Raw genomic sequence first — 15,406 nt, 5'->3', positions numbered from 1 at the left:
CATGATTGTTGGGGCAGAAATAGGTATGTGGGGGTTCATTAAATTGTTCTGTCTACTTTTGTATGTGTTCAAAGTCTCCATTACTATTATTATAATTAAATAGTAAAAGCACTTGGAAAAAAATTTGTAAAAGCTAACTGTAGATGTTACATTATTTTAAATAAATGTACAACATATGAATTTAATATGTCTTATCTAAACCTAAGATAATATTAACAAAGACCAAGAATAGCAGGGTGGGAAGGAGAAATTTAAATTGCTAAAGGATTTGTTTTAAATAGAGATAACTCAAAAGACACCTGTTAATTCTGATTCTGTCTGAACGTAGTATTACAAATAATAAACCAAAAGACTGGTAAACCATATTACTCTAAAACTAAAATCACAAGAAAGCACCATTGTAAGAAGTTTTCATAGGAGATTTAAACCAAAGTTTTAAGAAACAGGTAACTCTTGTATTATTTAAACTTACCCAGAATATACAAAAAGAAGGTGCATGAGTTATCTATTGTTGCTTAACACATTGCCTCAAAACTTAGTGATTGAAAACAACAAAATGTACTATCTCACAGTTTCTGTTAGTCAGAAATCCAGGAGTGGCTTACCTGGATGGTTCTGGCTCAGGATTTCTCTCCAGGCTACAGTTAAGATGTTGGCAGAGGCTGCAGTCACCTTGAGGTTCCACTGGAAGTGGCTTTACTGCCAAGCTCATTCACATGGCTTTTGGTGGGCCTCAGAAGACCTCTTCCAAGCTCACTCATGGTGGCTTCCCCACGGGCTGCCTTGTAGCATAGCAGCTGGCTTCCCCCAATATCAGCAACCTAAGAAGGAGCATACAAGATAGAAGATATAGTATTTTTATAACCTAAACTTAGAAGTGACATCCCATGGCTACTGCCATATCCTATCCTATTCAACAGAAATAAGTCAATAAATTCAATCCACATTCAAGAAATGGAGATTGCCCAGGAGTAAGAATACCAGAAAGTAGCACCATGTTAGAGGGTGCCTATCATAGAAGGCAATCCTTTAAGAGCGATGTATGAAATCAGCGATACCAAAACCTGAAAGGAACATCAAAAGAAAATTACTGACTAATCTCACTTATGAATCTCAATGCAAAAATCCAAAATAAAACATTAGTAGACAGAATCCATACCATATTAAAAGAATAATATACCATGGCCAACTGAGGTGTATTCCAGAATTTCAAGTAAGGTTTTATACTATAAAGTGTATCAATAAAAACCACCATGTTAATATAATAAAGAAAAATAATTTGATTATTTTACATATGCCAAAAAGGAATTTCATATAATTCAATACCTATTGTTGATGGAAACAAAACTGCTCAACAAAATAGACAAGGTTTAGTAATTAGGATAGGCTAAATTGCTATAATAAGTGAATCTAATTGATAATGGCTATATTGCAATAAAAGCTGACTTATAACTTATGCAAGTAATAGCATAGGATGGATATTCTTGATCTGCTCCTCCACATCATGTCTAATTCAGAGGAAAAAGTAAGTTATGAGTAGTTATTATTGTTAGAACTAATACACAAATTCAGTAAAGATGCAGTTTATAAAATCAATATGCAACAATCTGTTACTTTTTATACACATAACAAACTATCAGAAAGAGAAATCAAGAAATTCAGAAAATAATTCCTTTTACAATTCCATCAAAAAGAATAAAATACCTAAATGGTATTCAAAATTCTAACCGTATTTTTCACAGAAATGGAACAAACAATCCTAAAATTTGTGTGGAACCACAAAAGACCACAAATAGCCAAAGCAATCTTAAGAAAGAAAGGACAAAGCTGGAGACATCCTGCTTCCTGACTTCCAACTCTATTACAAAGCTTTAGTGATCAAAACAGTATGGTGTTGGCATAAAAATAGATAGCTATATCAAAGGAAAAGAATAGAGAGCCCAGAAAAAAAGAAAAAAACCACGCATATATGGTCAATTAATTTATGACAAAGAAGCCAAGAATATAAAATGGGGAAAGGACAGTCTCTTCAATAAACAGTATTGGGAAAACTGGACAGACACATGCAAAAGAATGAAACTGAACCATTATCTTATACTATGAACAAAATTAATCAAAATGGATTAAAGACCTGAATGTAAGACCTGCAACCATAAAATTCCTGGAAGAAAACACAGGTGTGAAGCTCCTTGACGTTGGTCTTGGCAATGATTTTTTGGGTCTAAAACCAAAAGCAAAGGCAATAAAAACAAAAATAAACAAGTGGGAAAAACCTCACTCACAAGCAGAGAAATGAGAAACTACCTCAAGATACCACTTTTTTCACCTAGCAGTAACAATGGTAAACAAACCTGATGGCACACTTCATTAACCAGGGTATGAGTATACAAGTGCCAGAGTAGATGTTAACTGATATAACCTGCATGAAGATTAATTTGCTGTATCTACTAAAACCGAAAATGCACATACACTTTGATAGAGCAATTCTGTTTTTACAAATTATGCTGCAAAATACATATGGGCAAAATAGAATGTATACAGGGCTATGCATTCAGTATTATTTTTTACAGCAAAATGTTGGACATAAACGTCCACTAATAGGTCTCTGCTTAATTATGATAATTCATATATTTTAATACTCTGAAGTACTTTTCAGCCATCAAAAAGAATGAGGTGGCTTCTATGTATTGTTACAGATGGATCACCCAGAATTTCAACTTAAAAAATGCATAATATGATATGTTAACATTTGTGTTAATTTATAGACCAGTTTCCAAGGCCAAGTAGGAATAATTTTTAAATTATATGTTTCTCTCTTTTTCCCTTGAATCATCAAAAGTTGATTTCAACTACATTTCTGATACTAAACATTACTGTTATAACTCATCTTTTAGGCATGGTAATAGAATATCAAGTGTAAGCCAGCAGAATTTGTGTGGGTAGCTCCCCCATTTCTTTCCACCTTTCCCTAGCAAATATTCTGGGAAATGAGGCACTTTTTTCCTGAATTAAGTGTGCTTCACTGTGACATCATTCCTTCTTCCTTCACCCAATACTTCCAACTTGACCCATAGCCCAAACTACATTCCTTTCTCATTGGAACTTAAAGTCCCCCCTACTCACCCAATGATATTTTAACCACACAAAAAAGCCTTCAAACTAAAGGCTAATTTCCCTAAATTCCCTAAAAGTTATTGCAAAATCACTTAGCAAAGTGTCTGAGAATGGTTATGGATTGCTATCCTACCTGCCTTAGTTTTTCAAAGATGCTATATGGTATGAATAACTGGAAAGAGAAACTTTCTGCAGTTTATGGGCACATTTGTTTTCAAACCTATTTTCCAGAATGCTGACTCCTTGGTATCCATTCTTTTCCTTTGCTTATTAGATATTCTCCATTAGAATATGACTCAGCAAAGTAATACAGCTACAGTCTGTCTTTTACCCTTAATCTGGTTCATCCTCAACTCTTCATCTACCAGGAAATGTGACAGTTAAAATGAATGTCCTGGAACTCAGAAAAGGAATAACACTCTTCCCGCAGATGTAGGCTTTATACCAGGGCAACCCATGCATTTTGCTATTTGGCTTTATTTTTCACATCATTCATATTAAACATCATTCTTTGTGACTGTCAAGCAAGTACACATGTTGTCTATCACCAGGAGTAGAAGTCCAAACACTTCTGCCCACTGTGTCTTGGTATTGGAGTCACCAAGGAAAACCCAACAGAGTCACTGGATGGAACACATTATTACTCACATCGATAAGACACAGAGCAAAATCAGCTTCAGTCATGGGTGCTGGTCCCATTACTGGCTGCCCTCCTGGCAGCTGCCACAGAGTGATCGGCCTGCAGACACTCCTCTTGTGCCTCAGAATGAAGGACCCCATCCCCTCCCTGCAGGAATATAGTAGTGGTGCCATTTGACACATGCTTAAACTGAATATAGGTCCAAAACAGGGAAAGATATTTCCACACAAGACGACAAGCCCAGCACAGGCGTAAGGATTCCTTATCTCTTGATAAAGAAGTGTTCCAGGCCTGAGGCCCATTTTTACGTGGCCAAGCGGGGGACAGAAGAATTCATGCATGAGGCTGCCTTTTCCAACAGTGACCCTTTAACTGGTGATGGCTTCCTCCTTCTCTGGGAATGGCCCCAGGTCTATTTATAAGATTTTGTTCCTCTAGCCATAGGTATGGGTGGGTGGCTGACCTAATCTGGATTAGTCAGCCCTAATCCCTAAATTTTTGTTTCAGAAGTAAGAAGAGAGAGAGCCTCTCTCCGGGGTGGGAAACAGAATGTGAAACCCAGAAACTGTTGGCTACCATGGTTCCTGCTACGTAGGGAAAGCTTCTTTGCAATCGGCAAGAATTAAGGCTCCAATGTAGAGAAAGGCAAAAACAGACATGTAAGAAAGAGGGGCTTGGTAGCCATGAAGTCTGGGTTCCAGTGGACCCTGAGTCTCACTGCATCTTTGTCTTCCCCACAGTCATGTGAAGTGTTCCTTCCTCTAAATTAGCCATTTGCCTAAGCTAATGAGTAGAGCTGGGTATCTCTGAGTTCCAACTAAATCAGCCCTGACATTGCTTATATGAACATATCCACCTGGCCCAGCCTACCTTCTATCTAAACATCTGAGTTCTGAATATGAATCCTTGGCTCCAGGACTTACAAGCTGTATGATCTTGGATAGTTATTTAACCTCTTTTGGCTCAATTTACTCATCTGTACTGTCTGCTTTATAATAGAATCTACCTCAAAGGAATCTTATGAGGTTTCAGTGAGTGAATGACTGAAAATTGCTTTTAACAGTGCCTGAAACATATTAAGGGCTCAGAAAAGGTAACTATTATTATTATTACCATATATCACTATACTCATATGTTACCATATATAAAACATATATTATAATAATATATTTAGAATAATAATGAAAAAAACCTTTTTGTGTGCTTGTTATATGCCAGATACAGTACTAATTTAATATCTCACTTAACACTCACAAAACCTATGAGGTAGGAAGTATTATTAACCCCACAGTACAAAAATGAAATACATAATTTGCCCAAAGAAATCACACAATTTGCCCAGCTAGAAATTGGCAGGCTCACTAACTGGAGCCATTCCTCTTTTACTTCAAAACCTATACCCTTTTAAAAAAAAAACTTTTTGGAGTGTGTGTATGAGGGTGTATAATATATGTAAAGAAAAACGTACAAAACACAGATGTTCTGCTAAATGCTCGTAAGTGCACACCAAGTGACCATCACCCAGGCAAAGGAATACAACATTGTCAGCATGCCAGGTGTCCCCTCAGAGCCTTCTCTAAATCTCTCTCTTAACCTCTTCCCCAAAGGAAAGCCCCTTCTTATGGTGACTTGTACCATGTCAAGTTAGCTAAGCTAGAACTATGTTTTCCAGAATGTCAGGCTAGGGTTCTGTCACAAGAGAAATTTGCTCAAGATCTGGGAGGCAGGAAGAAAACAGTAGCCATCCCACCGTGAAAGTCACTGGAGAGCACCAGGCACTGTTGCACTGACACTGATCTGCTGGTTCCCGCTGCAGACACAGGGCAGCAGTCAGCCTGCAGCTCCTTCAACTCCCACCAACCTCCTCCTCAGCTTCTCCCAGTCTTAGGTCAGTTGTACCTGTAGCTCCATGGCAAATGGTGAGAGAAAAATATAGTTAACAGTTTGTCCTCATGGGTCCCAGGTTATCCTTATGGTTCCTGTGTGTCCAGAGCATCCAGCCTGTCCTTATTCTCCCCTACCTGTCATCAAGCTGTCCCTCCTGGCTGCAGGTCCTACAGACTCCTGGCCACTCAGGCCCACCCCTTAACCCTTAATTGATAGCACACTTTGTGGTTCTGCTTCCCAGATTGGACCCTAGCTGGTGCAACTCTCCTCATTTCTAGCACTGTAGCTTATTTTGCCTGTTTTTAAACTTTATATAACTGAAATCACACAACGTGGATTCTTTTGTGTCTGGCTTTTTAAATTCAATAGCACGTCTGCGGGACTGATCCATGTTGTGGCATGTAGCTGTGGTGTGTTCCTTTTCACTGCCATTTTGTATATTGCATGAATATATCACAATTAATTTAATCTTAGCTAACAATCTTAACATTGATTGTCAATTGTGTTTGTTTCTACTTTGGGTTTATGGTGAATAATGCTGCTGTACACATTTTTGTACCTATTGGTGCATTTGACCAGCATTTCTGTTGACTATACCTAGGAGCAGGATTGCTGGGTCATAGGGTTTCATTTGTTTAATTTTAATAGAAAATACTAAACTAGTTTCTAAAGTGTTTGTACCAATTTATGTTCCCACCTAAAACCTTCTACTCACTTCAGTTTAAGTTTCTCAATTTACACAATATAAGCATACTCTCATCTCCCCTTATGTCATCCCCTCCCCAAAACTGCTTCATTTTTAATGTTCTGTAGTTTAACACAAGACAAGAATAAGCCTTGAATATTTTTTGCTGGTTTTAATTTACTTTGTAAATAACACCAATGTTTATTTTTTTTAAATGCACTATCAATAGTGGATATGTTGTACATATCTTACTCACCAGTAATAAGACATATCAACATCATATACCTTCTGATATGATGTAGTAAAAAGGACATAATATCACATTTGTGATATTCTTGCCCCAAATGCATAACCTCAATCTAATCATGAGAAAACACCAGACAAACCAAACTGAAAGACATTCTACAAAATAACTGACCATTCCTCATCAAAAGCATCAAGTTCATAAGGAAACACTGAAGAACTGTCACAGATTGGTTGAGATTAAGAAGACACAGAGATTAAATACAGTATGAGATCCTGGATTGAATCACTGAATTGAAAAAGAACATTAAGGGTAAAACTGGTCAAGTCTGAATAAGGACTGTGGCTTAGTTAACAGTATTGTCCAATGTTAATTTACTTGTTTTAATAATTGTACTATGATTATGCAAGTTGTTAACTTTAGACAAAGATGGATAAGAGTATGTGTGAACTTTCTGCACTGCTTTTGAAACTTTTCTGTAAACGTAAAGTTATTTCAAAATTAAAAAACACATAAAAGGAAAATAGTTATCCTGGGTCATGAAATAAACAGTCTTCTTTATTTTTATGTTCCTTGGAAGAATTCGTGTAAGATTGATCATTATTTCTTCTTTAATGTTTGGTAGAATTTATCAATAAAGCCATCTAAATTCAAGTTTTCTTGGTGGGATAGTTTTAAATTATGAATTCAATTTTAATTAGGAATTACAGAACAGTAAAGATACTCTAATTTTTCTGAGGACTATTTTTAATTTATCTAGGAACTTATCCATTATCCATTTCATTTAATTTTGAAAGTTGCTGGCATAAAGATTTCTATAATATTTTATTATCTATTTACTGGCTATTGGATCTGCAGTGATTTTTTTTTTTCAATTTTGATATTGGCTATTTTTCCCTCTCTCTTTTATCTGATCATTCTGATGTATGGTTTTACCAACTTTTGTTTTTCAAATAGAGAAATTTAAACTTTTTAGAGGCTCTTTATTTTATGTCTGTCTTCTCTTTTACTAATTTATTTTCTTATATTTGTTATTTCATTCTTTCTACATTATTTGGCTTTAATTTGTGGTTCTTTTACTAACATTTAGAAATAGATTCCTAGGTATTGGTTCTCAGCCTTTCTTATTTTCTAATGCAATCACTTAAGGCTGTAAGTTCCCCCGAAGTGAACTTATGCAACTCTCTACATTTGATGTCCTGTTTTCATTATCATTTAATTCAAAAGTGCTTTACTGCCTCAGAAACCTATCATGCTCACTTCTACAGCATTTTCCTTCACATTTTCCCTTTTATAAAAATGTTTTCTTAATCATCAGAATCTATAATGTAAAAGAATTTTGCTAGGCATAACAAAGACACAAAAAGATTTCTACCTTCGAGAATCTTGTTGAAAAGTTAAGATGTATAAACATGAACGTAAAATAATGAATTCACTTGAAATACAGTAAATGACACATGAGTGGTACAGACAATAAAAAGGAAGCCTGACTGCGGTATTTGGAGTAAAATTCATGCAGAATGTGGATTTTAGCTGAACTTGTACTTATGGGAGGGATTTAGACAGAGGGAAGGGAGGGATAAGAGAGACTAAGGTTAGCAAAGACCTAGTGGATAGAAAGTTCAAAGAGATATTTATGGAAACTGAGTAAATCAGCACGAGTAGATCGTACTGAAGAGTTTGTGTGATAAAACAAGAGAATTAAAGTGGACAAAAATAGGTCCATCTTATATATCACTTTGCATAAATTCAATATTATAGAGAATAGAGAATTATTTGAAATTTTTTGGATTGGCAATTGAAACAAAGAACACGTATTGTAGGAATATTTATCTGTAGTCTTGAGCTGGGTAAATTGAAAGGAAAATAAGTTAAAAGAAAGAAACCATGAGTGTTATTAGGTCTTTATTGGCATGATTATAGTGGAAATTAGAAGGTCTATGGGAGAACTTGCCTGGGGACATCTCATTGACTCATGCTGTCACTTTGACCTCAGTGAATAAAAACAAAAGTATATCTCTTATCACATAAAAGAAACCATGCATTTGATTTCAGACTGAGAAGAGAATTAGAAGTAACAATTAGGTAGCCTTTAGTATATGTTTCAGTACTTTTTCTCAGCTTTTTCTTTTTCTGGAGAAACACTTGCTGATATTTTGGGTTTATTTCTGTTGCTACAACATGTATGAGGGTAACTGTTGCAATTTTCACTTTGTCAATTACATTGGCCAAGAGATAGTGCACTGCATTTCACCTGATGCCTTCCATATTTGTATAGATCCCAAACCCCATAGTTCAGCAATGAGCCAAAAATATGCCATATCTGCATGCTAAAGGTCATTCCCTTGAAACACATCATACTAAATGGAATTTTATTTCTTGCCAAAAACCTTGTGGGCGCCTGTCACAACATTTATCTTCCTTCCATCAACAGCAGCAGTGGCAGCAGCATCATAATACTTCATGTTCAACCTTGGATGACATCAGAAACTCTCCAGCATGTTTCTATGAATTTTCACCATATGCCTGGAAACTCAGGGCCACTATTCCCACATTCCCCATCTCTTTATCATCACAGATTGAGTCACTTTCTTTGGAAACTCCCTGGTAACCCTGTCTGGTAGCAAAATCATTGACTTTGCTCTCAGTATAATAAAATCTTATAGTTGCAAATTATTTCTCTTGTATTGGTTGGTTTTTGTCTTCTCCATTAGGTTATAAACTCTTTATGAGCTGAGAGTGTTCAAAAAAATGTTTCATAACTGATCAACTCCTATTCTTTGATAACATGTGAGTTTCATAGGGCTGTATATGAATTTATCTTGTTCTTCATAATTTTATTCTCTTGCATCACCTTCATGGGCTAATGTAAGCAGAACACCTCCTGGCATTCTGAAAAGCACTAACTGGAAAGCACTATACTGAGAAAATGAGTGCTTTTTAAACATTTATATTCTCTGTTGTTATACTACAGTTCCCAAAGCTGCCTGAAAAAGCCACAATTTTCTTATTGCTGATGGTGTCAATCATGAAAATGCTGATGTCTATACCAAGAGAACTTGTTAAGAGGAAGGAACACATCTTCCCCACTCTTCTCGTTTCTCTGAGGAAGGATGTTTCTCTAAGCAATTCTGGCTTCTTGGCCCACCCCTTACTTTTCACCATGGATACAGAGTGTTACGTGATTTCATGAGTCTAGGAGAGGAATTGGACACGTACAACTCAGCATCGTTTTTTTATCATTCTCCTCCTCTTAGGAGCCAGCAATGCTCCTCTATGCCAGAAGTTTTAGAGGGCAGATACCATAGAGGGGCAACACTGCCTGAGGCTGGGTAGGTCAGTCTCTTTCCAAGCATTGAGTATTAGCATTAATCTGCCCATTTTTGCTGCACACTCAAGCTTCCAACATCTAGACTCTTGATTTCCATCTGACTTACTCTTTGTCATAAGATTAGTCAGGAAAGAAGTGTGTTTATTGTGTCTCCCTCCAACCTCAAAGTGCTATCAGACATTTGGCTGGTGTTGGTAGAAGTTAGTAAGATCCCAAGGCAATGCTGCTCTCTGATTGTGGGTGTGACAGACATCTATGTCCTCCCTAAGAGCCAGTGCTAGAGTCAGTGCTCACAGTGGCCACTGTAGTCCCCTATACTTCTGTCTCTGATAAATGACCAAGTTCCTCTCATTCTACTCCATGTGGCCTAAAGCCACAAACCAACCTCAAGGAACACACAGCATCCCATAATGATCAATCAATGCCTTCCTTCATCAGGGCAGAGACATTTCCCAGTCTGGCTGATTCTATAATTCCCTTTTGAATGACAGCTCTGCACACAATGTGATCTTACCACAATACTTATATCTTACTTTGCAAAAGCACTTCTAATTTATGTCCATTAAATTGCATTTTTGTACACTCTTCCTTTTAAAGTAGCTCCCAGCAAGTGGGATTATCACAGTAGAGTGCTTTTTATGCCTCAAAGGAAAGGAGCCTTCTGGTCTAGCCTATAAATGTACATTTTGGAACTTCACTGCATATTGACAATGTCTCTACCAATCTAGAGATCAGAAATCTAAAGACTCTTCTTACAAACCAGCTTAATTTAAATCAAATAAGAGTATGACCAGAGTCAATCTCAGCATGGAACATTGCAACCTCAGCGCCTTACTTCCCAGTGACCCAGATAGCCTCTAAAACGAGTGGGTAAAGTAGACACAAGTGAAACCTCCTTTCTCTAGTTCTTTCCTTCCACCTCCCACCCACACTTACCTATCTAGTGTCCAGACCTTTCTTTCTTCTTCTATGCCCAGATCTGGCTGATGTATATGGAAATAAAATCTCCCAACTTTTACTCACTGAGACCAACTGAGCTTATTATATGATCTTAGCTCTTGTTCCAAGAAAACCAAGATCAATCTCAAAAAAACAATCTTCTGAACTTGGCAGACACTTGTGTGGGAAAGTCTTTAAACAAAAACAAATTTGTTGACGTACTGGGACAAGAAACTCAAAGAACAGATAAAATGTTCCATGAGCCAACTCTGCCCTCAGCTTCAGCATTCATACTTTTCTCAGCCAACAGTCCCTGTTCTACTCTATAGATGAAGCCAACTCATCAGTTTATCATGATTAGGTCAAACGCCTTTACCAAAGGACTAAAAGAACACCAAGATAACCATGGGGAGAATGGAGCAGCATGAAGAGAAGTGCAGAAATCTCAAGCTGTGGTACATAAAGAAAACACCTAATCAACAAAAGGAATGCAGAAAAGTATCAACAACACATGATACAGTGAGATAGCTTTTGTACTTCTAGTCTATGCCAACCAATTAATTTCCTCTGGCCACACTCCCCTTCTCTCCGACGGTCCATAGAGAGGGGTCCCTTTGTCTGTGTTACAGTGAGTGACAACATGACAAAACTTACTGAGTTCTGCTTCAAAATAGAAATACAAATAAAGATTAGGGCTCCCCAAGGAAGGAAATTGCTTTTCCTTTCCCAAGCAACAAGTGAAGGAGTCAGGGAGAAGAGGGTTCTGGGGAATATCAAAACAGCTGCAGCTCCTTAGGCAAAGAGAAACTGTACTGTTTAGGGACAGCCTCATGCTAGGGAAAGAGATACTGTTAAGAAAACTGATCTTATAAAGGAGCAAGGCAGCCAGAAACCAGAATGAATCCCTCTATACCCAGTGGAAAACACTGGAGGCTCTTGGCAACTCAGTGGATCAATTTATTATTCAAAAGGTGACGGAGACCTCTAGGATTTGTGCCTATGTGCCTCTTTTTCCTCTGTGGGTTCTCAGACAACAGGGGCTTTAAAATGGCACACAGGAGCCAGAACAGAAGATACAAGAATGTCAAATAAATCCCAAGCACAGTGCTATACATTTTTGGTGCTGTGAAATCTTCCTGGGTTGTTTTTCTCAAGTGTTAATAAAAGTGGAACCAACAGAATAGCCACTGAGATGCTCAGACTTGCTTGCTTACCTACACTACTATCTGAGTAAGGCAATTCTTTTTCCTTCCTCAGAAGTTCCTGTCTTCACTGATAGAAATCAATAAAAAGAATTATTTATTTCCCAGGGGCTCAAAGTGCTTTCCAGTCACCAATCCTGAGATTCACAATTCTGATCAGTATGTAGCTAGTAAGATAGATTTATCTTCGAAATATCAATATCTGTGTTCAAACCAAGAATAGGTGCAACCAACAGTGGAAGGATTAGAGCATGCAATTCAATGTCCCATCAATATAAACCAGGGCCATTATGTCGGTGCTACTAAAAATGATATTAACTGATGAGGTGACCACCATTAATGCAAGTCATATTGTGATGTCATTGGCAGTGTTGTTGTCCTAATGATTCATGATACTCCTCTGAGCCCAGACGGAGAGCTATTGTCCACTCATGCCCCATAAAATAAGGAGGACCCAAAAGACTGATAGTATTTTCCCCGGTTCTCAGATAATAGTAATACTCTTTTTTTCTGTGAATAAACTAGTCTCTCCAAAGAGAAACTCATCGACAATAATTAGTTCCCTTGTATCTTTTCACAAATATGTCCAAATAGAACCAAATATGTCCCGTGGAGCTTGCAGCCTAGAACTAGCATTTTCATTACAATGGCACACTTCAGTTAATTGACAATAATAAATTGCTAGTTGTGGAATAATTTCTTTGGTATTTTATGAAATTCAAAAATAATATTTAATAATAATGTATCAATATTGGTTCATATTGTAACAAATGTATCACACTAATGTAACATGTTTTTAAAAAGGGGGGAATTGATTGGGGCGGTGAGGGCACTTACAGGAACTCTGTGTACTTTCTGCCCAATTTTTCTATAAACCTAAAACTACTCTAAAAATTAAAGTCTATTTTTAAAAATAGGCAATTATCTGAACAAACAACTCACCAAAGAAGATATACAGAGAGCAAGTAAGCATATCAACAGATGTTCAACATCATTTGTCACTGAAGAGTTGCAAATTAAAACAATAATTAGATACAATATTATACACCTATTAAAATGGCTAAAATCCAGAAAACTGACAATACCAATTCTGGAGAAGATGTAGAGCAACAGGAACTCTTATTCATTGCTCGTGGAAATGTAAAATGCACAGCCAGTTAGGAAGACAATTTGGCTATTGATTACAAAGGTAAATAGAGTCTTATCATCCAGTTAATCTCACTACTAGGTATTTACCCAACTTATTAAAAAAGTTATGTCCATACAAAACCCCGCATGTGAATGTTTATAGTAACTTTATTCATACTTGCCCAAACTGGAAGCCACAAAGATCCTTCAACAGGTGAATGAGTTAATAAGCTGGTATCCATACAATGTAATATTATTCAGTGATAAAAAGAAAGATATGAGTTGTCAAGCTACAAAAGACATTGATGAACCTTAAATGCACATTCCTAAGTAAAATAAGCCAGTCTGAAAAGGCCATATATTTTATAAATCCAATTATGTGACAGTCTGAAAAAGGCAAAACTATGAAAACAGTAAAGAGTAAAGAGATCCCTTGTTGGTGTTGGGTCACAATCTCAGGAGCTTCCTGGGTGGAATCTGAACCTGGTTCCCATAGAGAAAGGGTGAGGACAGGCAGGCGACTCTAGATTGGCAGGCAGCAGGTTTAATGAGCAAACAAGATAACCAAAATATATATATATACACACACATATATTTTTTCAGAAATTTACCACAAATGAAACAAAGCCAAGTTTATCAAAATTCCTTAATTGTAATCTACTCTATAGAATACCAATGCTGGAAAGAACCTTGAAAGGTCATCCAGTTCCTTTTCAAGCTTTCAGAAAAAACCAAAAGACCTGGGAATAAAGAAAAATGGGAAGGAAAAAACGATTCTACTCTTATCTCAGCCACTAATCCATTTGACCTGGGACACATCACATCATCTCCCTCAATTTCAATGTCTTTATATATATGGAGAGTGCATCGGGCCATTTATCTAGATGAGCAGAGAAAATAAAATAATGAACTCTCATGTACCCATCACCCAACTTAAACAATTTTCAATTCATGGTCTGTCTTGTCTCATTCATAACCTGCTTATTTTTACAACTGGATTACTCTGAAGCAAATTCCTGACATCATATCATTTCATAAGTGAAATTTTAAACTGAAAAAGGAATCAATAGTTTAGATTAACTAGTACTAATTACATGTAACACATTTAAACTATGAATTAAAATGTTCCTAATTAGAAGTGAGTTGTACCAAGCTGACTATATGAAGATATTATTTGATATTTCAACAGGAAAATGTATGTACTGATCTAAGCCAAGATAGGCAAACCTCAGCTTCAATCCTGACAATTGCCCAAGTTCTTGACTCTAGGCCTTCCTTCTGCCCTTTGGACTTGAACTTCATTTTAGTTTCGCTGGTTTGACGTACTCTCAACAGACAACTTGCCTCACCTCTTTGGTTCTTCTTGTTCTATTTCAGGCAATGCTTATCATGACATCTCCACACCTAGCTTAAGCAGGAATTCAACTGGTGCTTATTTAAGGAGTGATGACGACGGCAAGAAATCTCAATGAAGGGAGAAATACTGGCCACATTCTCCAGGACTCACCTCACCAAAATAGCAGTTTTCCTTTCAATTTTTAGTGTATTTTTCTGCTTAGGAAAATTGTGATACCCAATGACTTCTCATCTGCAGGATCATTCAAATGACCTTGGGTGTGCAGACAAGCTGGGGTGGCCCCTGCATCAGGCAGAACCAGGGCAACCCTGCAGGTTGCCTAATCATACTTTATTTCTAATAATCTCTGAGCTCAGACAGAAAATGCCTTCTTGGTGCTATTAAGGAATTATTTTTAGGAAACAACCTAAGTGTCTGTCAATGGATGAATGGATAAAGAAGATGTGATATGTGTACACAATGGAAACTTATTTAGTCATAAAAAAAAGGAAATCTTGACATTTGTGACTACGTGGATGGAATTCGAAGCCATAACACTAAGTGAGCTAAGCCAGACAGAAAAAACTAAATATTTCACGGCATCATTTATATGTGGACTCTTTTTAAAAAAAAAGTCAAACTCACAGAAACAGAGTGTAGAAAAGTGGGTTACCAGGGGTTGAAAGGACGGCAAGAATAGGGGGTAAAGACAAAAACTTTCAGCTATAAGATGAATAAGGTCTGAGGATCTAATTTATAGCATGGTGACTATAGTTGATAAGACTATCATACAAGAGAAATTTGCTAAGAAAGAAAAATTTCAGTGTTCTCACGAAAATGTGTGTGTGTGCTGATAAATGTGTTAATTAACTAGACGGGAAGAATCCTTTCATGATGTAT

At 36.8% G+C, this 15,406-nt stretch overlaps 1 long non-coding RNA gene across 1 annotated transcript in view; it reads right to left on the bottom strand.

Annotated features, from left to right (window-relative positions):
* Nucleotides 1-613: 613 nt before the first annotated feature.
* LOC135319817 (uncharacterized) overlaps nt 614-15,406 on the bottom strand; it is an 86,284-nt gene continuing 71,491 nt past the window's right edge. Inside the window, exon 3 of the long non-coding RNA XR_010378728.1 lies at nt 614-821. This is a non-coding gene — a long non-coding RNA (uncharacterized LOC135319817). The remainder of the gene's footprint in view (nt 822-15,406) is intronic.

Source organism: Camelus dromedarius, chromosome 32, assembly GCF_036321535.1.
Source record: "Camelus dromedarius isolate mCamDro1 chromosome 32, mCamDro1.pat, whole genome shotgun sequence".
Taxonomy (NCBI): Eukaryota; Metazoa; Chordata; class Mammalia; order Artiodactyla; family Camelidae; genus Camelus; species Camelus dromedarius.
The sequence above is the reverse complement of the archived record's forward strand: the minus strand, read 5'-3'. Positions and strand labels throughout refer to the sequence as shown.